Genomic DNA, 25,608 nt, shown 5'->3' on the forward strand with positions numbered 1-25,608 from the left:
AGTTTGGGGGATGTTTCAGGGGCCATGTGGAATCTGTTGAAACAGGAGAACTTAAAGCCCCTGGTTCAAGTTGACATCGTGTGTTTCCTGCCCCTCTTGTTTGTGAAAGCAAGAGAAATGATGCCTACCACTATGATATAACATTAGCAATCACACTCGGTGTAATAGGAACAATGGTGGGGCCCAGATGCTCTAGAGAGGCTAGTGAAGATTAGGTTAAAACTACTAGCATTTAAGTAGGTGGGCATTAGATTACCTCAGTTATGCTGCAGAATGTCAATGCTCATTCTCCTTGGCGCACTAGAAAGGTTACCTCTCTGCAGTCACCCAGTTTCATTGGCTGCAGTTCCAATAGTACCTGACCATTGCCCATGTTGGCTGGGGATGATGGAAATCAGAGTTCAACAACGTCTTGGAGGTGTACACATTGACTTCAACTTTGCAGGCAGAGATTCAAATTTACCTGCTGTTCTGGACATGTCATATTTCACCTTCACTTTCCATGGAAAATGAAAATAGTGTCTTTATGTGTAGCATTTTTTTGCTGAATTAATGTGATCAGAATTAAACTTTCTTTTCAAGTTAAAGGTGCTATGTAAATTAATTATTCAAATCAAAGATGTTTTTCTAAACAGAAAATATGAGACTTGGCTTTAAAAACTAACTATAAGTCTGTTTCTATATATTGAAAAATATTTTTATCTTCATATGCAATAAATATGCAAAAAGAACTGCTTCTCTCTGTACTTATTAGTCACAGATACACACATTTACACACATACACACACCAACAGTGCAATTCTATAGATATCTTCTTAGAAACCCCATTGAATTAAATTGGAGTTTCTCCCATGTAAGTGTGTATTGGCTTGTAGCTTTAATCTGTAGTTTTTCTCAAGATACAGAAAATCATTTTGACATGATTTCACCTCAGGTTTAATTGAGTCAGTGAGTGGATATAATGAAGAGTTTTGTTAGTGGTCTCCAGTGGAGGTGTTAATAGGAAAGAAGGCAATTTTCACCTTATTTATATGTTGTATAAATATACAGCGATCTTTCTGCCAAAAGCTCAATTTTCTTCATCCTATTTCAGTAGGAGTTACGGGCCTTATTCAAGAAAGATGATCTTTTATTGCAAATTACAGTACAAAAGTTGGATTTCTAGAAGCAATATACAATGACAGAATAATAAAATAAATGAAAAAAATGCAATCAGATGCCATATTATTTACCTATTGAAACAGTCATTTCCTAATAGCTGCAAATGCTAGTTAGGCTATTCACTGTGTTGCATTTCTCTATTAAAATATGCTAAATTAAAGTTTGCAAATGATGTTTCATTCCTTGGAAACTGAATAATAAAATGAACTTTACCCATATTCTAGGCAACCAGTTTTCTATCGAGTTCTTTTATTTGATGTCAATCACTTGCTCTCGTCAATAACTGCACCTCAGGGATGTAAGGATCCGTCAATCTTGGTCTGGCTGAGATTGCTGTTTTGTTTTAAGGTCAAGCTCATTCCATCCCGTTTCTGCCTGAACTTGTAAGGGTGTTTTACACATTTTTCATAATGCACACATTAATGTATGCATTTTGTGATGTATGCATCCCTTGATTAAAGTGTCCTTGTATACATTTTGTAAATGTGTACATGCTGTCAAACACTTTTTTGTTTTATTTACCAGAACACCTAACATGCTCTGAAATATATGGATTGCCAACCACAATCAGAATATGAGTAATCTATTTTTTAAAAAAACAACCTCAAAGAGGCCATTTTTCACCCACCTCTACTGCCACTAGGCTAACAAGAGTTTACCGATTCAACATTTACTTTAGGAGCTCCATCTGACAAGTGTTTTACTGCACGCTCATTACTGGGCACTCACGGATTGCTGACATGACGTCATCTGCCTCTTGTGCCCCTTCTGCCCCTTCTGGCCTTCCTTGCGCTGCAACCCCCCACCCCACCCTGAAAAAGTCTGGTTGCTGCTCTCTCCTGCCAGACTGAATGGGCCTCGTTACTTCCTGTTTTCAGGAAGCAACGTCAGAGCAACGAGAGAAGTGATGGGAGCCGCGCATTTTCTACCTAGATGTGACGGAGCTTTAAGTTATTATGTTGGAAGGTTCTGATAGAAGGCCAGTTGTTCCATACGCTTTCCCTGTCTGTTTACAATCTGGGCCTGTTCAGACGACACTTTACATTCTGTGGTTAGTGAAGCTGTGGTTCTCTGGGGTTAGCACTAACCACAAGCTGTGCTGTCACACATTCTTTAAGCCATGGTTAGAGCCACTAAGCCTGCTGCAGACGGTCTAACTGTGGTTAGTGAGTGACCTCGGTTTAGCAAAACGCATCGCACAAGACACTTTAACCCCTGTTGCTTAACCAAAAGCCTTAACCAGCAGGGTTGAAAGTATCTTCTGAGCAGGCCTTCTGAGATTCTGTTCCTTGACCAAGCAGAAGGAAAAAGACTACAATCCTCCCAATCCCATCATGCCCTGGTGTGGTGGCCATCTGTGTACCAAGGAACAGGAACTGAGCCTTGTTACGCCCCATGGAAATCCTGCAGTGCATGAGCATTATGCACATGGTATGCCTGGACCAATCTTCAGACATAGAACTTTCACTTAAAAAATACTTTCATAGTAGGACTTTTGTTTATTTGGGCTTTTGTGTGCTGTAAAAAAATCAAGATGTTTGCCTTTTATGAGGTGCCAGTGAATACAAATAAATTAGAGTTCTCTTTCTGTCTCTCAACAGGAGCTGTGGTTCACAAGGTTGAGGTAAGATCCCAATCTTAATAAAAATAAATGAAGTGTCTAATTAGAATGAAACACTAAAGCATACAAGCATTGTCTCAGACTTGGTTGTTAAACTGCTTGATGAAATTAAGTATGACTGCTCTGAAAATTATAAATGATCTCTTCTCTACTTTCTGATTTTGTGGGGCAGATGTGCTATTGCATTAGTATGTGGTCTTGTGCTGTATACGGTCCATTTTCCTGTGTACATCAGAGCAAAACTTTAAGAAACTGAGAGTGGATTTACACTCCCCCTCCCCTTACACTGAACTCTTGGAATGTAGTTGGAAACACTAATGTTCCTTCATATGACCATGAAAAGATGTTGTTGCAAGTGAATTTGAAGACTGAACAGCATAGAGTTCTGTGCACCCTAGTCCAGAGAAAACTGAATAATTATGATTTTCATGGACTGAGGTGGCTGTTGGAATGGGCCATCATTATATTCAAAGAGGATTGTGGAGCCACACTACTGCTTTCTAGCGGTATTGAAGTGCACTGACAACAGTTGGGGCCCATTGTCAGATACCATATGCCACTTCCATACTGCTATATCCTGCTTGGTGTGGCTCCTGCCTCTTATATACCACTTTCATACTGCTTTCATAGTGCAATATCGTGCTTGGTGTAGATGAGGCCTTCATGTGGAGCGCTTAACTATAGTATAGCGATGGCTGTTGCTTCCTGTGCTCAGGCTGCAATTGTATTGTTTCTAATGAAACAAATTTAATCTGTTTCCCAGACCAGTTTCCATCATTTGTTGGTTAAGGAACTGGGGCCCTTGTTAGGTATTAAACCAACACCCAGTTTGCCCAATGCTTTTTCTGTCCACACAAGCAATCCTGAGCATTGCTAGGGGTCACTGGCTCTACCAGGTTTGGTGAGCTGCCAGGCAAAGTGCTTCCCAGGGATCCCCTTACCTCTCTCTCCAAACCCCCTGCCTGCCCTACTTTAAAACACACACACACACACACACACACACACACACAGTAGTTGTGGCAGTGGCAACAAGAATGACGTTTTCCTCCACCTTATGAAGGAAATGTTCTGTGCCGCTGGCCAGTCAAGGCAGCAGCTGTGCACCATTTTACATTAAGGGCATCTTGCCAGCCACTCTAGTGCCCCATTGGCTGTACAACCCCAAAGGCAACATCTGACTGGTTCAGTTGGCTGCTATTCAGACTTGTGGGGCGGGGGGGGGGGGGATAGTGAAATTAAAATGGCACATGGACTCAATGACCCAGTTGGCAGCACATATCACTTTTCTTTACAGGCACCACGCCATGGCTTTTAGGCACTGGCACACTGTCACTGCTCTCTGTTGGAGGGTCATTTGGTGTCCCCCTAATCACAGGATCCTGGACTTGCAGCCTACAATAATGCCATAGTGGTGCCACTGCTTGGGATGCAATAAATTGAATTAAGAAATAATATCTGATCTTGGCATTGATGGTTTATAGCAGGGTTGATTTGATTTAAATCAAAATTGCAATGAGTGTGGGGAACTACACTACTATTGCTGCAGACCTTTTACCCTTGATCATCTGATCTATACATTACTTTTGTCTACATGTGTGTATGCATGAGGACTGAGACTCCTCTTATGTTCAAGACATGATATGAATTGCACTCTCTCACTCTCTCTGTTGCTCTCAAATAAACTAAGACTAAAGGTGCAATCCTATGCATGTTTAGATAGAAAAAAGCTCTACAACTTCCAGCATTCCCCAGCCAGCCATGCTGGGAGTTGTAGAACTTTTTTTCTGTTTAAACGTGCATAGGATTGGGCACTAAGTCTACAATCCTGTGCTCACTTACCTGAGGATATGGTACATTGAACACTGTGTGATTTACTTGTGAGTAGACTTACAGTCGGGAGATCTGGGTTCTAATCCCCACTTGGCCATGGAAACCCACTGGGTGACTTTGGGCCAGTCATTTACTCTCAGCCCAACCCACCTCACAGGGTTGTTGTTGTGAGGATAAAGTGGAGAGGAGGAGGAGGAGGAAGAGGATTATGTACGCAGCCTTGGGTTATTTGCAGGAAAAAAAGTGGGATATAAATGCAATAATAATAAAAATAAATACATCTCATGAAGTGTTCTGGGTCTGTGGTTTCATATGCTGTAGAACGTATGAGAAATTGCCTCATCTAATGAGCTTCATTGCTGAGTATGGGGTTGGTTTTCTAGAAAAAACAGTTACCGGGAAAGTGTAAGATTTGCTAAAATCCTAAATCTGTGGCACAAATATGACTGATTTCTATCTATAATGCCTATATTAAGTACACTTTTCCCATCCATTTTCAGAGATTTCAATCTCAATTTTTAGTGAAGCATAGGGCACTATAAAGTTTCTACATCCCAATCTTTTCATAGCCTAGGGATATTCCTGTCTACTAGATAAGTTTCTGTTGTTCCAAAACCCCAATAAAATCTTCCACTCTGATCCTGATGTGGCTGTTTTTCTCTAGATGAGATAAACAAGCCACCCAAATAGTTTCTGCTGTATTTTAGTAGGTCACCATTTTAACCTAAATCGTATGCCTGCATTTTTGGTAAAAGAATGCATTACTAAACAATAATGTTATTTACACTCATGTCATCCTTGATATTTAGAGAAAAGAATATTCCATTTGTATACAGTAGCTCTGTAGAATAGTCTAGGGGGAAAGCAAGCTCTCTAATTGAAGATATTTAGATTGATGTCCTCAAATATTTTTTTTAAGTGCTTAGCATTGAGAAGACTTTTTATGTGGAGGCCCGACTGGCACCAACGCTGATTCTGTTCTGGCGCCAAGTAAAAACATGGCTTTTTAATAAAGCCTTTAATGGTTAAATTCACCTGGTTTGCACATTGTTTTAACTGTCTTAATTGTTTTTACTGTTTTAAAATTATATATTGGTTTTAACTTGATTAATGGTTTGATTTGTTTTTAGCTGTGTATATTTATTGTTTTATATTGTATGATTTTATCTGTATACCGCCCTGAGATCCTAGTGATATAGGGTGGGATACAAATGTTTTTAAATAAATAAATAAATGTGGCACAAATCAGCCAATGCCTGGCGAATTGAGAATCAGGTTGTAGCCATATATGTTCTGTATGCTCATGGAATAAAAACAGAATGAGGGCAACTCAATGTGGGCCAGATCCAGGGCCAATTTTGCACATGTGAATGTGCAAAATAGAACTGAGATGTGTATTCCTTTAGAGCAGGGATGGGGAACTCCCATCCTGTGGGGCTAACATGGCCTTTTTTCCCCCACCCACACTTCACTTAAGATTATTTTAATGATGCAAATGGAGACATTTTAAAAGCCTAATTTCACCATGGGAGCATTTTGAGGATGGGGTGGTGGCTGCTGAGGAGGGAAGCATTAACCATTCTCTGCCCCAATGCCTGCTTAAAAAAATTGTTCCTCCTCCACCAAAATCAGGCTTTTCAAAAGCCTCCATAAGTGCAACTGGAGGCTTTTTAAAAGCCTAATTGTAGCACAGGGCTACCAATGCAGGCTTTTTAAAAGCCTGCTGTAATGTGTGTGTATATATGAGCAAGTGAATAGCACCTGGGCAACATGTCAAAGGGACACATGCCAGCAGTAGGGTGACCCCACCCACTTTTGGATCTGAACCCGCCCACTGCTGTCATGCAGCCTCTGACATGCTTGCCCAGAACCAGTTCAGCCTTCAGAATGATAGAAGTCCCCTACTCCTGCTTTAGAGGGGGGGGGACACAGAAGAAAAAGAAAATGCTGCAGCATAAACACCAATTCTTTCCTTCTTCTAACTCTTCCCAAATGGTGCTACATGATGGAAGGGCAGGGCAAGCCGAAACATTATTTTTAACTGGTTTCTGGATTGTAGCTTGATTATGGTTGCAGCAGGCTCATCACTTCTGACGGGAACATCAAATACTTGCATGTGTAAATGAAATATCACTAACAACTTTCAATGTGCCTTCAACTACAATGACTTTTGACAGAGTCAGTTCACATATTGAGCATCATCAGATGAGCTTTTTTTTATCACACGCACGCTACTGCCCACTTACAAATGTTCGCTCATCCTTTAGATGGTTTCCTCTCCCATGCGCCTCCCCTTCCTTCCGCTCATTTTTCCATTGCAAAATAGACCCCTTTTAATCTGTCTTTTTTGAAAAACAAAATGAATGTGCCGCCATTTCTTGTTGTGTGCAGGAAAAGCAGCACAATAAAAACAGTCCCTGAATGGGCCACGTGCATCCTCTTTTTCGCCCTGTGTAAAGAGATCGTTGCTATTGTGGGACAGCAGCGATGGTAAGGAAATGCGAAAATCCACCCGTCTGAAGACGTTCATTCAGTTCAGATGCGAGTCATCAAGTGATGTGAATGCATTCGTGAACCGACTCCATGTGGCACCAGGAAAATGTACTGTTCATAATATTTTTAGAGCAGCATGTTGCTTTAAAGAGTGCATTGGTAAATCCTTATCAAGGAGTTCCTAGGATCAGACGCCTTCATTTACAATGAAAATAATCCACACTAACAAAACCATCTCCATACAAATTACTTCTTTATTTTTAGCACATGAACTCCTTATCCTTAACCTTTTGAATATAATAAAAATCATTATTCCCAATCACACAACAGGCACATCATTTCGGTGGGGAGGGTGACTTCTTCCACCAGGTACCTTTAATGTTATCACTCTCGCAAGCACAATTGCAGACTGTCTGGTCAGGTGTATAACTGGAAAAGGTCAAGGCAAAATATCAGCATGCTTAACAAATGTATTTGCATGCTGTATTCATAGGAATACTCCCAGTTGCATGGCAACCATCTTAGTAATTACTATTTGCAACTCTGTTTTAATAATTTAATTAGTATTTTCTCCATTATATTGTTGCATATAATGAATTCATTCCTTGCTTTCCTTTTCTCATGGCAATAAAAGTAAGCGGGGATTAGGCTATACAACCTAAGGCCACTACCATGGAACTACCCTCCCCCTGCTTTACATAACTAACGTCTAGATCATATGTTATGCATATTTTAAGACCTCAATATTACAGATTGGGGGTTGAATCAAGAGCCAAATTCCATTTCAGAGAACCTCCCACCACCTTTCAGTGGTGCGAGGTCTAAAGGCAAAGGGGGCAAGGCAGAGAGAGAGAGAGAGAGAGAGCATATTCTAGCTTAAAGCTCTTACTGTCCTTGGGAGAAGCATTCTGCCCTTTTAGATTGGGGAAAAAAACTGCACAAATTCCAGGAAACCACCAAAGAATTAGAAGTTGGGGGAAAGGTGTTGGAGCTAGGAGAAGGGTGTGCAGCTATCTGGGAACCCTGCGGGATTGAGACCCAATGGCCAGTGTCCAATGGTGTCCTTACGTGGGCATCCCAGGCCTGTTAGTGGTGGTGGTGCTGCGTGGGCAGCCCCTACTACTGGTGGCTGCGATGCAGCACTTCTGGGGGCAAGTGCTGAAACTATCATTTCTGTTCAATTCAGCACTTGCCATGGAAGTGCTACATCACAGCCGCCAGTGGAAGGGGCTGTGCATGCACCTCTGCCAGGATTCAGACAACTGCACAAAGATACCATTGGATCCAACTTTGGGAGGGCCTGATTTGGCCCCCGAGCCTGTGGTTCCCCACTCTTGGCCTATTTCTTTCTTTCGTTATTACATTTCTATGCTGCCCAATAGCTGAAGCTGTCTGGGTGATTCACAACAATTAAATTAAAAAAATGTAAGATGACAAGATACAATTTAAAAATTCAATAGTTTAAAACTACAGCCAAAAAAATAAAAAAATAATAAACACATAGAATCTAGCCACAGCACAATGATTTGAATTACAATAGCAGATTTAAAACAAACTGAAAAACTAAAATGCCTGGGAAAATGAAGAGGTCTTAACCTGGTGCCAAAAAGAGCACAATGTAGGCACCAGGCAAGCCTCTCTGGGAAGCTCATTCTGCAACCGGGGTGCCACAGCAGGAAAGGCCCTCTTCTTAGTAACTACCCACACTTCCTTTGGTGGGGTCTCCCAGAGGAGGACCGCTAAAGCTGATCTTAAGGTCTGGGGGAAGTGTATATGAGAGATGATCCTTCAGGTAACCTGGCCCTAGGGATGTCCAGCACAGGGATACCCCTGACGGAACTCTGCATTTACGTGTGACAGCAGGCAGCAGCAGCAGCAGGAGGAACAGGAGCCCCGCTGCCACTGGCAATGCCACCATGTGCATCCCCCCAGCACTCTCCTTGCCAAGGTTTTTATTTATTTATTTATTTATTACATTTTTATACCTCCCAATAGCCGAAGCTCTATGGGCGGTTCACAAAAATTAAAACCACAATAAAACAACCAAGGAGTTGTTTTATTGGCAAGGAGTTGGCAAGGAGAGCATGAGATGCTTATGTCTGCCGTCAGCTGCACCATCACCGCTGTGCACAACTCCCTCCCTCATGCTCTCCTTGGCGACAGTGGGGATTGAGCATGGCGGCGGCGGTGCCAGAGTGGCAGCTGTTGGGAGGCAGTGGTGAAGACTCCTGCCATTGCTGCCTGTAGATACCAGCACCACCACTGCCATGCATGAACTCCTTGCATTCTCCTTGCTGGTGTCAGCATCAGCAAGGAGAACACAAAGGGGTTTGCCAGCGGCGGAAGTCGAGTTGGGCAAACTCACAGACAAGCAAGCCTGAGTCTAGGGGGTTGACTGCGAAAAGCTCAGCGGACCTGACCCCCCAGATGGATTTGTCCACCAGCCCTACCTGGCCCCAAGCCATTTAGGGCTGTAGTGTTAATAGTAGCACTTTGAATCAGGTCCGGAAATGTACTGGCAGCAGTGCAGGTCATATTATGTACTCGTATAATATGATCCCATTGGCCAGTCCCCGTACTGACATAATATAATCACATTGCCTATTGCCACATAAGTCTGCCCAGGTATCAAGGTCAGTGTATGCAGCCACCTTCTAAAGTTATGCATGTAGTGACCATAGAGAGGGCCTTTTCAATTGTGGGATTTTCCTTATGCCACAACTGATGTCTTTTTGGTGCCAGGCGTATACAATTTTTATTACTCAGGTTTTCTACAATTTTATTCTTCTGCTATATTGTTCCTGTTGTTTATAATTTAATGTTGTTCTTATGGCTGTCGTAAATTACCCTGGGAATTGAATTGAAAAATGGCATACACATTTTAAAAATAACTGCTTATGGATTTCAGTCGGAAGGAAGGACAAAGATTTTCCTAAGCCACCAACTACCGTGAATGTTGTTCTGGTAGGTCCCACCTGGGCATGGGCCCTGGTTCCTCAGAGCTGTGCTCTGGATCTTTAGAGCTGCCCCAGTTGCCATCATCTGCCTTAAAACAAGCCTGCTTCTCCCCTCTGAACTCAGTAGCCTTGCAGTTACTATGAGACTTTAGGACTCAATCCTTTAGTATACTAAAATGGAGTGTAGCATGATAAAGGAACTATCCTTATAAACAGGAGGGGAGACTGTCACCTATGCTTCCATGGTCTGCTTATTATTTTCATTAAGTCCAGAGTACAAAATTGCCTAACAGCATCATTGTCACCCAACTTTCTCAGAGTGTGCCTGACTCTGCAGAATCTTGCCCAGCCAATTTCTACTGCACAATTACACTTGTGCCCTGGGCCATTGTAAGCAGCAAGGCCCCAACAAGAGGAAAAGCAGGCATGCCATCTGTTTACATATCAAATGGAGTGCCAGATGCCTTCCGTATCTGTTGCTTCCTCCATGCTGGCCCAGGACCCTTACCTTGGGGAGGAACAAGTGGGTTAGCTGCAAAAGGGGTTTGAATGAGCAGCGGCGTTTGAATTTAGGGCAATGTAATGCATATGTGTACAGCTTGCCCTGGCTTGCTTGCTTGTTCCTTGGCTCTGAAAATGTCTTTCCGGAGTGCACCAGCTTTCTGCATGATCCGAGTAGCCAGACTCTGGTGGGTGCATTGTTCTCCTGGCATCAGGTTTTCACTAGGCTGGAGAAAGGTGAATGAATGTGGGAGGAGGATAGGGGCTACTTGCACTTTTGTGTTCAAAAGCCACAATGCCTTTTGGCACCTTAAAAACTCAGAAATTTACTGCGGCATAATAAACTTTGATGGCCTGGGGCTGAGTTTGTCCAATCCCCATTTAAAGCCATCCAAAAGGGTGGCCATCACTACATCTTGTCGAAATATATTCCATAGTTTAACTATGCACCATGTGAAGAAGCACTTCCTCTTATCTGTCCTGAATCTCCCACCAATCGGCTTCATGAGGTGAACCCAGTTTCTAATATTATGACAGAGGGAGAAAAACATCTCCTTATCCACTCCCTATCCACATCATGCATAATTTTGCACACAGTTTATCATGTCTCCCTTTACTTGTTTCTTTGTAACCTTTTCTCATAGGGGAGTTGCTCTGGCCCCTTGATCATTTTAGCTGCAGACATCCCAGTCCTGTATGCCACACAGTGTGCATCATACCAACATGTTCCCCATTCCTGACAGTCTGGAGTTGTGAGGCTACTGTCCTCATTGTACTGGTAGGGCTGTGAAGCTGTCCCAGCATAACAAGAGCAGATCCAAGACAAGACCTGCTAAAGCAACAGGGCAGCAGCTATCCAGTCATTCTCTGGGCAGAGGACAACAATTAAAAGACTAAAATGCAAACAGTTAAAATGAAAAAAAATACAATATAATGTTTAAATTGAGTAAAATACAAGGTTGGGTTCTTGCTTGCTCTTCTTCAGAGATGGAATCATAGAACCATAGAATCACAGAATAGTAGGTTAGAAGGGGCCTACAAGGCCATCGAGTCCAACCCCCTGCTTTAGAGTCCAACCCTAAAGCATCCCTGACAGATGGTTGTCCAGCTGCCTCTTGAATGCCTCTAGTGTGGGAGAGCCCACAAGCTCCCTAGGTAACTGATTCCATTGTCGTACTGCTCTAACAGTCAGGAAGTTTTTCCTGATGTCCAGCTGGAATCTGGCTTCCTTTAACTTGAGCCCATTATTCCATGTCCTGCACTCTGGGAGGATTGAGAAGAGATCCTGGCCCTCCTCTGTGTGACAACCTTTTAAATATTTGAAGAGTGCTATCATGTCTCCCCTCAATCTTCTCTTCTCCAGGCTAAACATGCCCAGTTCTTTCAGTCTCTCTTCATAGGGCTTTGTTTCCAGACCCCTGATCATCCTGGTTGCCCTCCTCTGAAGACCTTGTGTTGCCATAAATGTAAAGTGGTTTCTGGTTAAGCTGACCACTATTTTTCCTATGAGCTCCTAGTGGTGATGGAGGAAGGTTTAGACTGGACTGTGCAACTAGTCATGGGGGCATCCCATCACCTGTCTCCGCAGATTCCTTAGTGGGGTGTTATCCAGACTTGCAGCTTGACAGTACTCATCAGAGCATGTCCATTCCCATTTGTCCCTGGTGCCAGTGGTGGGATCTTCACTTGAGGTGTTTCAACGAAGATTAGTCCTGACAACAGAAGTATTAAATTGTATTAGTAACATCTACACGGTGTACACAAGGTGAACAATGCTGGAATACTTCTACTAATGTTGGAACTCTCATACCCCTTGGATCTTTGCTGAGATTTGGAAGTTATTTTCTAAAGAGTTTCTTAACACTATAAACTGATTTCATCTGTTCAGTAATATTGAGGTTTCTGTTTCCAGAACCCAGCACTTTCTCCACTCTAAAATTAAACATTTTCTTTTGGGAACCGTATCGGCTTGATTCTTTGTGTATTAAATACTCTTTAATTTTTAAAGATGCTTAAAAATATAGCCCAGCCCATTACATTTCCAGGTTTTGGATTTAAACTGAGAAATGTGATGTGTGATTGTTTCCTTCCTTTCCCTTTTCGTTTTTAATATATGTGGAACATTAAGAATGTTTTAATTTCCTTATTTCTCAGAATTAGTTATACAGCTTTTGGAACAACACCAGCAATAAGAGACACAAAGAACATTTGGACTGATATCCTGGGCTAGATCATTCTCTAGCTCATAGCTTATTGGATATATAATGAAATGAGGTGGAAGCCAGGTCGCGAAAGCAGGTTTATAGGGTTTGTTTAACAGATTTGGTATAATAATGTTTTCCATTACATCATAGCTGTTGCTAGAGTTGTCGGAGGAATCTGTTTTAGGGGTGGATATGTACATGGCATACCTGGATGTCAGGCTTTGCATCCCTGAGCTAACTAAACTGCCTTCACTCTTGGTAGGCAGATGCCAAGTATTTGCCTAGGCCTTAGTGTCTGGAGAAGGAAAAATGGGAAATTAGAAGCTGTCCAGATAATATATAGAATTATAGAAGGCAGCTGGAGATGTTGCAGTGATTTACTGTGGTATAGGGAATGGTTTTAACTCATTATTGTATATCAGTTATTGTATATCACAGTGATTGTATTAAAGATCAGAGATAACAAGGGGGTTCATCTCCTCGCCTCCAGCCAGCCTCCATCTCCCCACCCCACATCTTCCCTCATTGGGGATGATATGAAGTGATCAAAGCCACTCATCTGTAACAGTGCCCACAGTCTCCTCAGCCAGGACTTTGATCAGGGAGTGGCTTTCCCCACCCCACACCTTCCCCTATTGGGAATAGCATGGGGGCAGGGAAAGCTCACAATTGGGATGGGGAGTGGCATAGTCAGTAAGGAAATTCCTACTCTGTGAACTGGGAAAACAAGGGGATTTCCCTGTGGCCTGCTTGTTCTCCCATGTTATCACAGATTAGACATAAGGGGGCTCCTCTCCCCACCTTCTCCCCAAGCCCCTGGTAGCCTCTAAGCAAGGGTGTGTGCTTTGGGGAGTGGCATGGGGAGGGGACCACAATGGAATCCCAAGCCTCCAGGAGCTCGATGGGCCATCTCCCTGGGCCAGATTTGGGCCCTCTCTATGGGCAGGATTAGGCCCACAGGCTACAGAATACTCATTGCTGATATATACATGGCATACGAGTGGCACCTGTCACCAAATGTTACACTGTATTCCCTCCCTAACACAACCACACGCACATACATGGGGAGTGGTCCTCTGTTTGTGGCTCTTCATTATTTTGAATAAAAGCCTAATAATTCTGCTCAGATGTCTTGTGGGGGGAGGGAGGAAGGATCAGGAGTCAGAAGAGATAAAGGATACCTTTATTTCTCTCCCCACCCCCTGCCCAAGATTTCCTCTGCTGTGCTAATATAGCACTAGAGGACTGCCAATCCCCAAAACTGAGTATTTCATAGCTGCATTCTTGGGTGGTGAGTGGCATACAGTTTTGTGAGGGGTAGATGCATTTCCCATCTATATATCCAAAATTGTGTTTTAATCTCCAAAACTTTGTTTCTTGTGAAGGGTTTCCACATCAGTAAAGGGAAGTGGGGTCATATCTCTTGGCCCCATTCCACCCCACATTGTATACTGGGCCAGGCCCACCCCCCTTAGCCGTATGCTGAGCACAGATATTTGCAAAGCAGTGTCTTCTCCTGAGCAGCGGCTCACACAAGCACTCTACATGATGAGGGCAATCTGGTCACATAACGATTTTGATCACCTAGATCATGCTCCATATGTGCCCAATATGTGGGTGTTAGGAGGTGGAGCCAGCTCAGTTGATGATGGTGGGGGCAGGACCACAAGGCATGTCCCCACTTTCCTTTACTCACATGGGACCCCTTCAGGCAGTTCCTTTCTGAAGGGGGCTACAGCTTGTCCAACTTCTGGATTTTTTTAGACCCATTCTTCTCTCTTTCTGTCTGTCTTAGGTTCAACTGCCATCAACATTCAACTGCCATCAACATATTCCTGTCAGGCAGGGATTCTTCCCCACCCAAATTTCATTTTGTTTTGATTCATAAACTTAGGTACTCCTGTGTCCCTAGGACATCCTTCAAACATAAAAACATGTGTCTTATTTTGTAGGGGTCCCATTTCTCTTCCAAATGGATAGGCACTCAGCTATCCGAGGGAAGAAGTGGGGCCTGCAACAGAATGTTGCAGTCTCTTCTCCCTCCTAACAGGAGTGTTTGAGTTTAGGGTTCCAGGCAGCCATCCCCCCCCCCTTCAAGCAGGCCTTTCCACTACCCTCCCACCACCACCACCACCCACACACACACACATTTCTGTTTTTCTTTTCCAACTGTCACTCAGTGTTCTGTGGCTACTGAACAGACTTATCCCTTCTGGACTGTTTTGAAAGGGGTTGCCCTCTTAGAGCTTTTCTTTGTAAGGCATTTGTGTTTTCTACAAACCTCAGGGTTTCCCTCTTGTTTCTTGGTAGTCCCATTTTGGCTGTAGTCCTGTTAGCACTCACTACCTGAGTTTGCTATTAGCTGGAGTGATTATATATACTTATCTAATATCCTTTGTAGTTGTATATTAATTTGTTGGAAGCTTCTTCTCCATTGCTCCCTGGGCTATTCCCACTGCCCACCCTGAGAATATTTGGCAAACCCAACAAACAAATTATTTGCATACCATTTCATAACAAATTAGTGTGTGTGACACTTTCACAGGTGGTGGGTTAAAATAGGAAATGCCTTAGCCTTCTGGCCAAGACAGCTTACCACCTCTTCCTTCAAAGATAAACATCTTGCTTCATTATCTCTTTCAGATGTATGTCTATCTGAATTGAATTAATAAGTACCTACCACAGGTTTCCTACACTGATTGCTTGCAAGTTTGCAGGAGCTAATATTCAAGGACATTAAAGGAAAAATAAAAGAAATGAGGTCTTTGCAAGCAGGAGATACTTTACCGTTTGGTCCCATAAAATAAAATAAACATTGTAAAAAAAATGAAGCCCATAAACATCAGGAAGACGGATAAGTTGACATATTGTTCTGCATATCTCTGTTTAATAATATTATATTTCATTTCCCGTGCTAAGAAAACAGCCATTACCCAAAGCAGCCATTCGTAAACAGCCATTGTGAACAGATTGCATCCTTGTTGGTGGTATGATAATTGAAATAAGTTTACCAGTCTTTTATGAGAAAATACCAGATGTATAAAATACCTATTAATCAACTCACTCGCTTTTGCAGACATCAGCTTCAGTACCGATGGCTATTAAAGAATAAATGGGATAAGAGCAAAGGGGGGGGGGATAGAGAAAATCAGAGAATTAGCCAAGCAGTTCAGCCATGCGGTGTGTTGCTTGAAGAGAATCAAAGGAGGGGAAGGCACTGTGTTCTCAAATCATTTTTTTTTTTTAGCCAAGCTTACAGGTTGTCATGTTCATCAATTCAGCATTTGTTTGGTTTTCATAATTGCAGGAGTACAGTAACCATCCCTTTTGTGGACAATGATATAAAGCATCAGACTACCGGTCTACCACCTTCCAGCTGTATTCCTCTCTCCTTCCAACTGCTAATCACATTTTCATTGAATTCTCCTCTATCTATTGAGAGAGGCTTCAGGGGCGCTATCTGTTCTCCTGTGCGCTAGGAATAACGTTACTTCCCCCCTCTTTTCCCGTGAAGCTAGATGGACACAGAAGAAAACCTTGATGGCAGCCCAGTAAGCATATATGCTGGTATGGGGCTACAGGAGCATATATGGGACTGTGAAACACACATATTGTGACACACATACAACATACTTTTTAAAGGTGAAAATATTTAGGTGATGCCTATAAGGAAGACTACTCACTATACTGGAGGATCAAAAAGATTCACAAACAGCACAGAGCTCTGTAACTCTCAACTTCAAGAATATTCTCCTGGAGTTCTTTTGCTTAAGGTAACTGTGTTTTGGATGTAGGCTGATTAAAGTCCTGGTCCTGCTGACAAATCCTTGCTTTATTCCATTAGCTTATCTGGATTGCTGGAGTATGGGTCAGGGAGACGTAAGATTTCACATTTGGAAGATAGTAAGGTGTAAGATGAAATAATGAAGCTGATGAAACAAACTGAAGCACTATTATGAGTTCTTGTGAAGCTACAATAGAAAGAAGCAGCAAGGGTGGGGATAATTATAAACGCAAACCTGAAAGAGGATCGGCCTTATGCTTTAAAGTAGGAGTTCCTCTACCTTGAACTTCTCTGATATCCATTTTGCCTAACAGACAAAAACTGTTTCTCTGGCAGATGCTATGATCTTATCATTCAATGACAAACTAGGATTATGGGATGGTAGTCTCATTAGGGTTGTTGGAGAAATACATAACAGAACTAAATGAATTTGGATTTTTATCCATCCAACCCGTGGATTCTGCAGCAGATAGGCTTTTCCCCTGTTGAGTGGATTCCGTGGGCTTGCAGGCCATTTTTCTAACTTTTGGGAATTTTGCACACATTTCGTCATAAGCAAAATGTTTGTGTGTGTCTTTTTTTAAAAAAATAACTGGCCAAAATGTGCTTTTTCCCCATGGGCTAAAGCATTTTGGAAGACTTTGAGCATTTGGGGGAAATTGTGCATTTTTGCACATGTAAATTTGTGCAAATTTGCATCTGCAAAAATTTACATTTGCACAAATTCAGAAACTAAAAAAATAATTTGATTATGTTGATGAGCAGATGACAGAACAATAGACAACAATCTGCAAAACACAGATGAACAGTTCTTATACAATCCATACATCCCTAATTTTAACTGGTGCTGTTGGTGGAGTAGTGGTTCACATAATAGATCTTCTATGTTAGGAATCAGAATATTTGCATAAGTAGTAGAAGGTCATCTGAAATTTCTTTAAACAGTTTTTCTGACTGCTACTTGTATCAGAAGATTGGATGTTTTGTTCTCATGGGCAGACAACCAGTGCCTTATTTTATGAAGGGATAAGGTCCTGGATGGCATGGTAAATGAAGGGAAGGCAAATGGCTGAAATAAGCTATAGAGCTCTTTATAGCTGGGGCATGACATGAGTAAACAAAGACTGGGTCTGTGAAAACCATGTATACAATAAGGTAAGGAAGCAAGATGACCCTACATGGGATGAGCTGATTGGGCGATTCCTTCTGCAGTAAGTGATGGATGATTCTAAGATTCTGTACTTAAATACCAAAGTATAACATATCCAAGTGTAAATATCCATGTGCCAAATAAATGTGTGGTGTATCTAGGGAATGGTTGAGAAATTAGCTCCATCAAGGTTTTGTTTGTCTGTTTGTTCGTTTTGCAGATTTACCATATCCTCACTTCTCTGGCCTTTTTCCGAGTTGAGACAGAATTGCTTTCTGAAATCTGTATTTTTGTGCACTTTCCGATGCAGCTTGTCTTGGAGAAAATGCACACAAACATGTGCATATCAGGGGAAATGCACGCAAAATGCATATATTTGAGAAAAGTATGCCAAAAAAAACCTACATTACAACAATGTGAATTCCATATTAAAATGGGAAAACGTGTATATTTAAGAATAAAGTAGATAGGCTGTGGTTAAAAATAACAATGGCACAATAAGGGTGAAAACACTCAACCACAAAATTATATTTAATAATGTGCACAAAAATGCATAAATTAATGCATGCATTAGGAAAAATTCACACCAAAAAGTACTAATTTCTGTACGTTGCAAGGTTGTGCTGAAACAGAGTGGAACAAGCCTGATCTAACCGCCCAACCGCCCGACAATGTCAGAGAAATCAGGATTAATAGAGTAATAGAGACCAAGATTAACAGGTCCGTCCATCCCTAGGTGTATCAAACTGAAGTGGGCATGAGTGTATTTTTTTAACCTCATTTCTTCTTAAAGTGCACGCAACCAGTGATCTGATCCCCTCTTGTGTGCATTTAAGGCTAAGAATCCTCGCATGAACAGTTTATATTTGAAACACCATATGTGTACTTAACACTTAGGCATTTGTGCTCAAGTACAAACCAATCTCCTAAGGATCAGCCCTCAGATATGAATAAAGTGTACGAGCTCTCCTATTAAATTGCATTATCTATTAAGTTCCTACTTCACAAACTCCCTTTACATCTGTCTATGCAGCCTGATATATCACTTGGCTGCTTTTCATATATTGATGCATAAGGTTCACCATTTGAGCCAATGCCCTACAGAAAAAGGCTCCTGCACTCTAGTGCTGCTCCTGCTGTAGTTTAATATTAATTTAGAATCAACGATGTGCTAGGTGATGTATAAAGTACAAACACAGCAATATAAAACCAGCTATAAATATAAAGGGATTATCCAGATGTCTCTCCCTCCCAATTTATATGATGAATCGCATGGCTGAAAGCGAGGAGGAGCTGAGGAGCCTTATGACGAAGGTGAAAGAAGAAAGTGCAAAAGCTGGGTTGCAGTTAAACCTCAAAAAAACCAAGATTATGGCAACCAGCTCGATTGGTAACTGGCAAATAGAGGGAGAAAACGTGGAGGCAGTGACAGACTTTGTATTTCTGGACGCAAAGATTACTGCAGACGCTGACTGCAGCCAGGAAATCAGAAGACGTTGACTTCTTGGGAGGAGAGCAATGACAAATCTTGATAAAATGGTTAAGAGCAGAGACACCACACTGACAACAAAGGTCCACATAGTTAAAGCAACGGTATTCCCCGTAGTAACCTATGGCTGCGAGAGCTGGACCATAAGGAAGGCTGAGCGAAGGAAGATAGATGCTTTTGAACTGTGGTGTTGGAGGAAAATCTTGAGAGTGCCTTGGACTGCAAGAAGATCAAACCAGTCCATACCCCAGGAAATAAAGCCAGACTGCTCACTTGAGGGAATGGTATTAAAGGCAAAACTGAAGTACTTTGGCCACATAATGAGAAGACAGGATACCCTGGAGAAGAGGCTGATGCTAGGGAAAGTGGAAGGCAAAAGGAAGAGGGGCCGACCAAGGGCAAGATGGATGGATGATATTCTGGAGGTGACAGACTTGACCTTGGGGGAGCTAGGGGTGGCGATGGCCGACAGAAAGCTCTGGCGTGGGCTGGTCCATGAAGTCATGAAGAGTCGGAAGCGACTGAACGAATAAACAACAAACAAGTGGGGGTGAATGGGAACAAAGAGGTTGGGGTCAGCAGGGGTTAAATAATGCCCTGGGAGAGGAGTGACTTTGGTGCTCCTCCCCCGAGGGGCCACCTAGAGGATTTTTGGGGCCTGGCACAGGTATGATGTCCATCAAGAATGACATTGCTTAAAACCCTGATCTTCTAGCCACTGTGCTCCTGTTTGCACAAGCCAAAGTTCAAAAAGTCACATTCTGAGCAGTGACAGTGTGCTATTCAACACAATACAACTTTCACAGTTTTTATTTATTGCTTTGTTTTGTAGCAGTTCCTATCTTTTGGTAAGCATTGTTTATTTTAGAATATCCATTATTTTAATCCTTTAAAATAATAAAAGTTATAAATAAAAAAAGGTACCCAGCTGACTTCTTACAGCTTATGGCTTTACTTTATCATTCTTTATATAGCGCTTATACTGTTTACAGTATCTGAAATGCTAAGTGCTCGGTAACATTGCATCAAAGCAAAGCATTTCAAGGAACATCTAAATATATATTCCACTGATTTGTACCTAGTACGAATGACAAGCTAAGCAACAGCAGAGTCAAATGCTTGTTTAAAGAGAAATGACTTCACCTAATGGCAGAACACAGATAAAGAAGAAGATGGCCTAACTTCTTCAGCCAGGATGTTCCACATATGGGGCACTGCCACCAAGAAAACCCGTCCCATGAATTTCCACCAACTGTTTCCTTGAAGATGTCAGCACATGCATGAAGGACACAGCAGCTGATCTTAAAAGACAAGCAAGTTCACGTGGAAAGAGATGGTCTTTCAAGCCACCTGGACCCAAGCCATAAAAGGCTTTCAAGGTGATAACCAGCACTTGGAATTGCACTTGGAAACCAGTGCAGCTGATAAAATAAAGGGGTCATATGACCCCAGCACTTTGCCCCTATCAAAATTCTAGCACTAGTTGATGTTTCCAAGTATTTTCACAGGCAGCTCCTGTAGCATGTAGAGTGTGTTACAGTAGTTGAATCAAGATGTACCTAATACATGTAGGACTATGAATTTAGGGTAGGCTACTGAGGACTTGGATCTTGACAATTTACGTAAAGAAGAAGGCAGTAGTTCTTGCTAAGTAGAGAGAAAGTAATGCTACCTTGAGTAGGAATGCTTGAGGAATACTGGTATGAATTGACCCAATCTGCATCCCACCCCCCAATTAATGTGCAGATTGGAATGTAATTACCCTTCATATTTCCCACTTCTCTGAGTTTTGTCAGGCTAAAGAACAACCCAAAATATGTTGTAAATTATGCAGTTTAAGACAAAATAGGTTGATAACTGCATACATTTAGATGAAATACATGTATAAATATGTGTTTTTAAAATACATATTCTGTATGCAGGTTTTTTTTAAAAAATGGATGCAGTTGTTTTTTTAAAAAATCACAGATTAATGGAATTATGAATGGTTTATGAATGGATTTATGGATTTATGAATTGACATATGTGAAACTGATATGGACTAGAAATAGATAAATTTGTCTGCTCCTAATCCTAAGCATAGGGAATGGCATCGCAGAAGAAAGAAGTGGAAGTGGAAGGACTGAGGTTCCAGCAAATGAACAGAATGAAAAAGGCAGGAACTCTAAGACGGAGAATTGATAATCAGCTTTGGAGTTGATAAGGAGGCACAGTAAGATACCCCAGAGAAAACAAATGGCAGCAAATAGGTTTACCAAACCAGTTAAAATCCATACAAATTACTGTTGTAGCCTATCCTGTCCACTGCCTATTCACTTCCTGTGCCCCTCCTGAAACACATCATACCAATGACATCATTGGGCCTCTGCTTTTCACAGCTACTGATGGCTTATGCAGCCATTAAAAATAAGAATTCCTGCAATGAATTAAATGAAAAACTAACCAGAAATCAGTACATAATACAAACCATAATAACTGGCTTGAAATGTGTGTCCTGGGGTTTCAGATGATGTCATAATCTGCTACAGCAAATTTAATTCGATTGTTGCCTGGAAGCTAAGCCATTATGCTGTGTTTAATTTCTCTAAGATGTAAATTACATGGTTCAATGTTGTATAGTATTGGCTACTGCCATTTTAAATTCTTGTGCTTGCAGCTGTCAGGAAACATAATGTTTATGGGTGTTTTGTTTAGCTAGGAATCTTGATCATTAACAGACTTATCTTAAAATTATCCCACGCTGCTTTATTCTTCTTTAGTGTTCTCAGGCATCAGATAATACTGACTTCACATTTCGAGGAATATATAAATATTAGAAGAGAAATGCATTAGGGCATAGCACCCATTTCTAATTTTGTGCAATTGATGTTGTGGATTCAGTGTATCTGTTTCCCACAATACATGTGGGTAGCCAGCCATGCTGTTCTGCATTGCTGATGGCAAAATGGCAACTACATAGTAATTCACATGGGGATTTTGTGGTGATAGTGGCAGCGAAGTCTCTGGCACTATTTGTCCAAAATGATGTAATGTTACTTGGTAATAATAAGGAATCAGCAAGGACCAAATGTTAGTGGGATAAGGTTGGATTTTATATAGTATTTGAAGTTAAACATTTGATTATTTGCTTGCTGGCTGTGATCTCATGTCAAGAAAGGAGTGGGCAAAGAAGGAGGCCAAAGATGCATAAAGCTACGAGTTCCATGTTCTCAGAAGGTTCCTGCATTTCTGCTGGACTGAGCTTCTTCTAGCATCTTATCACTATGTTAGGAAATTCCATAGTTGATGAAATTATCCCTTCTATCCTTCTGTTATCCCTTCAATGCAATTCACAAAGAGATATGTGACCTCTAAATGCCTCGACCTGGAAATTGCAACTCCCAAGGGGTGTGGAGAGAATTTCGGAATTTTACAAACTAATGAACTTATTATCCAAATATGTCATCGAGGTGAAGCAAATCCTTGTTAGGTTGCTTAGGGGATGCTGCCTAAGTGGAATTACAAAAGACTGATAGGGTTTGTTTTGCTTTGCCTTACCTGCCTTTTGACACTATGATGGCAGTGCAGCCACTTTTCTGGCTATAACCGCTAGAAAAGGAGGCAAGGAATCCAGCTAGTAGTTAGGCTTTAATTCACAATCAGGAATGTGACAGCTACTATATGATGGATGGACACACACATTTTTAGAGATACTTTAATCTGTTCCACTTTTTGTAAACCTAGAATCATAGAATAGCAGAGTTAGAAGGGGCCTACAAGGCCATCGAGTCCAACCCCCTGCTCAATGCAGGAATCCACCCTAAAGCATCCCTGACAGATGGTTGTCCAGCTGCCTCTTGAATGCCTCTAGTGTGGGAGAGCCCACAACCTCCCTAGGTAGCTGATTCCATTGTCGCACTGCTCTAACAGTCAGGAAGTTTTTCCTGATGTCTAGCCGGAATCTGGCTTCCTTTAACTTGAGCCCGTTATTCCGTGTCCTGCACTCTGGGAGGATCGAGAAGAGATCCTGGCCCTCCTCTGTGTGACAACCTTTTAAGTATTTGAAGAGTGCTATCCTGTCTCCCCTCAATCTTCTCTTCTCCAGGCTAAACATGCCCAGTTCTTTCAGTCTCTCTTCATAGGGCTTTGTTTCTAGACCTCTGATCATCCTGGTTGCCCTCTTCTGAACACGCTCCAGCTTGTCTGCGTCCTTCTTGAATTGTGGAGCCCAGAACTGGACGCAATACTCTAGATGAGGCCTAACCAGGGCCGAATAGAGAGGAACCAGTACCTCACATGATTTGGAAGCTATACTTCTATTAATGCAGCCCAAAATAGCATTTGCCTTTCTTGCAGCCATATCGCACTGTTGGCTCATATTCAGCTTGCGATCTACAACAATTCCAAGATCCTTCTCGTTTGTAGTATTGCTGAGCCAAGTGTCCCCCATCTTGTAACTGTGCATTTGGTTTCTATTCCCTAAATGTAGAACTTGGCATTTATCCCTATTAAATTTCATTCTGTTGTTTTCAGCCCAGCACTCCAGCCTATCAAGATCACTTTGAAGTTTGTTTCTGTCTTCCAGGGTATTAGCTATCCCACCCAATTTTGTGTCATCTGCAAATTTGATCAGCGTTCCCTGCACCTCCTCGTCCAAATCATTAATAAAAATGTTGAAGAGCACTGGGCCCAGGACTGAGCCCTGCGGCACCCCACTCGTTGCCTCTCCCCAGTTTGAGAAGGTTCCATTGATAAGTACTCTTTGAGTCCGATTCTGTAGCCAGCTGTGGATCCACCTAATAGTTGTTCCATCTAGCCCACTTTTAGCTAGTTTGTTAATCAGAATGTCATGTGGTACTTTGTCAAAAGCTTTGCTGAAGTCAAGATATATGACATCCACAGCATTCCCACAGTCCACAAGGGAGGTTACCTTATCAAAAAATGAGATCAAATTAGTCTGACAGGATTTGTTCCTGACAAATCCATGTTGGCTTCTAGTAATCACTGCATTGATTTCAAGGTGTTTACCTGCATGTACAAACAAAACACAAAAGGCATGTCTTTTTTTCTTTTTAAGTAACATGTATTAAACACTTAAACTCTGTCTTGCGTTAGTTCTGCAAGCATTTTTAAAGTGATTTGAGAGATGTGGGGCTAGTGTATCCCATTTAAAAGAATGCATGAATTCCATTACTCTGTTACTTAACCCATTTCACTACTTGCTTTGCTTTCTGAAATGGACAGTCAAATTACACACAGCAATCAAAAATATATTCCATTATGCAAAACACACACAACCTGCACCAGATTAAGATATTTCCACTCAAAATTCCCCACTAATAAAATCCATTAGCTAAATTGCCATAAGCATTTTGAGTGAACCTTTGAGACCATATAAAGCTGTCTGCTCTTCACAATATTTATCATTTGCAGAAAATATGCAGCAGTCACACTATTCTCATATTAAGGTAGCTTTTCATTTATTCCCTTTCTTTAAAGCATGGCATGCTTTTGAATTGCTTTTCTTTTCCCAAGGGTGTCGGCAGGTTTTTCTGCAGTGTCTGTCCCTGCAAATGAAGATGGGATCTATCAATGCCACATGCCAGATCTCTGCTGCAGACATCATAAAGTAGTCAAAGAACTAGCATTTTATGCCTAGAAAGAGAATTTGAATTGTCTGTGGTTCAACTTCTTAAAATTAGGGGCTGCCTTCAGTGCAGAATTAGAACACCCTCTTTAATGTACCTCATTAAAGTTATGGGAGGGCTGCTTGATTGATCATGGTTTGTGTGGGGTGTGGGGAAATAAAGCTGAAACTTCATAGATACCAAAATTGAAGCTGGAGCATCTCTTCCCATACTGTTCAGACCCATGTATGAGGCCCTTATCTGACTACTATCAGTTGGTGAAGTACAGTATCTCTGAACTCTGAAAGGGCCTTTTCTGTGGGCCCATATTACCAGCCTATTGGTGCCAGATCAAGACATGCTTATTTGCCTAGGCAATTGAATTGGTTTAATTGTCTCTGTCAGCATTTTTATGGTTTTGTCGCCTCTCTGTTTTATATTACATGAAGGCTGGTGCTACATTGTTTTACTGAAGTGTTTCTTTTCCTGTACACCACCCTAGAATTCATTAGGATGAATGGTGTGAAGAATGTAGGTAGAGAGATGCTTTTCTCCCCCTTCCATAATAGTAGAATCCAGGGGTCATCCCATGAAGCTTATTTGTGGGAGATTCAGGACAGATTCAAGGAAGTACTTCTTCACACAGCGCATTCACTACCACAAAAGGTGGCGATAGACACCAATTTGGATGGGTACCTGGTCGACAACTGCTTGGCCACTGTGTAGAGTGACCATATGGAAAGGAGGCCAGGGCTCCTGCATCTTTAACAGTTGTATAGAAAAGGGAATTTCAACAGGTGTCATTTGTATGC

The 25,608-nt window shown here is 41.7% G+C and overlaps 1 protein-coding gene across 1 annotated transcript in view; it reads left to right on the forward strand.

Moving 5' to 3' along the window:
- Window positions 1-25,608, forward strand: part of PTPRD (protein tyrosine phosphatase receptor type D) — a 1,062,283-nt gene that overhangs the window by 383,118 nt on the left and 653,557 nt on the right. The window contains exon 5 of the mRNA XM_063129268.1: window positions 2,763-2,785. The gene's annotated coding sequence lies outside the window, so the exon portion shown is untranslated. The remainder of the gene's footprint in view (window positions 1-2,762; window positions 2,786-25,608) is intronic.

The sequence above is a fragment of the Elgaria multicarinata genome, chromosome 6 (assembly GCF_023053635.1).
Source record: "Elgaria multicarinata webbii isolate HBS135686 ecotype San Diego chromosome 6, rElgMul1.1.pri, whole genome shotgun sequence".
NCBI classification, from domain to species: Eukaryota; Metazoa; Chordata; class Lepidosauria; order Squamata; family Anguidae; genus Elgaria; species Elgaria multicarinata.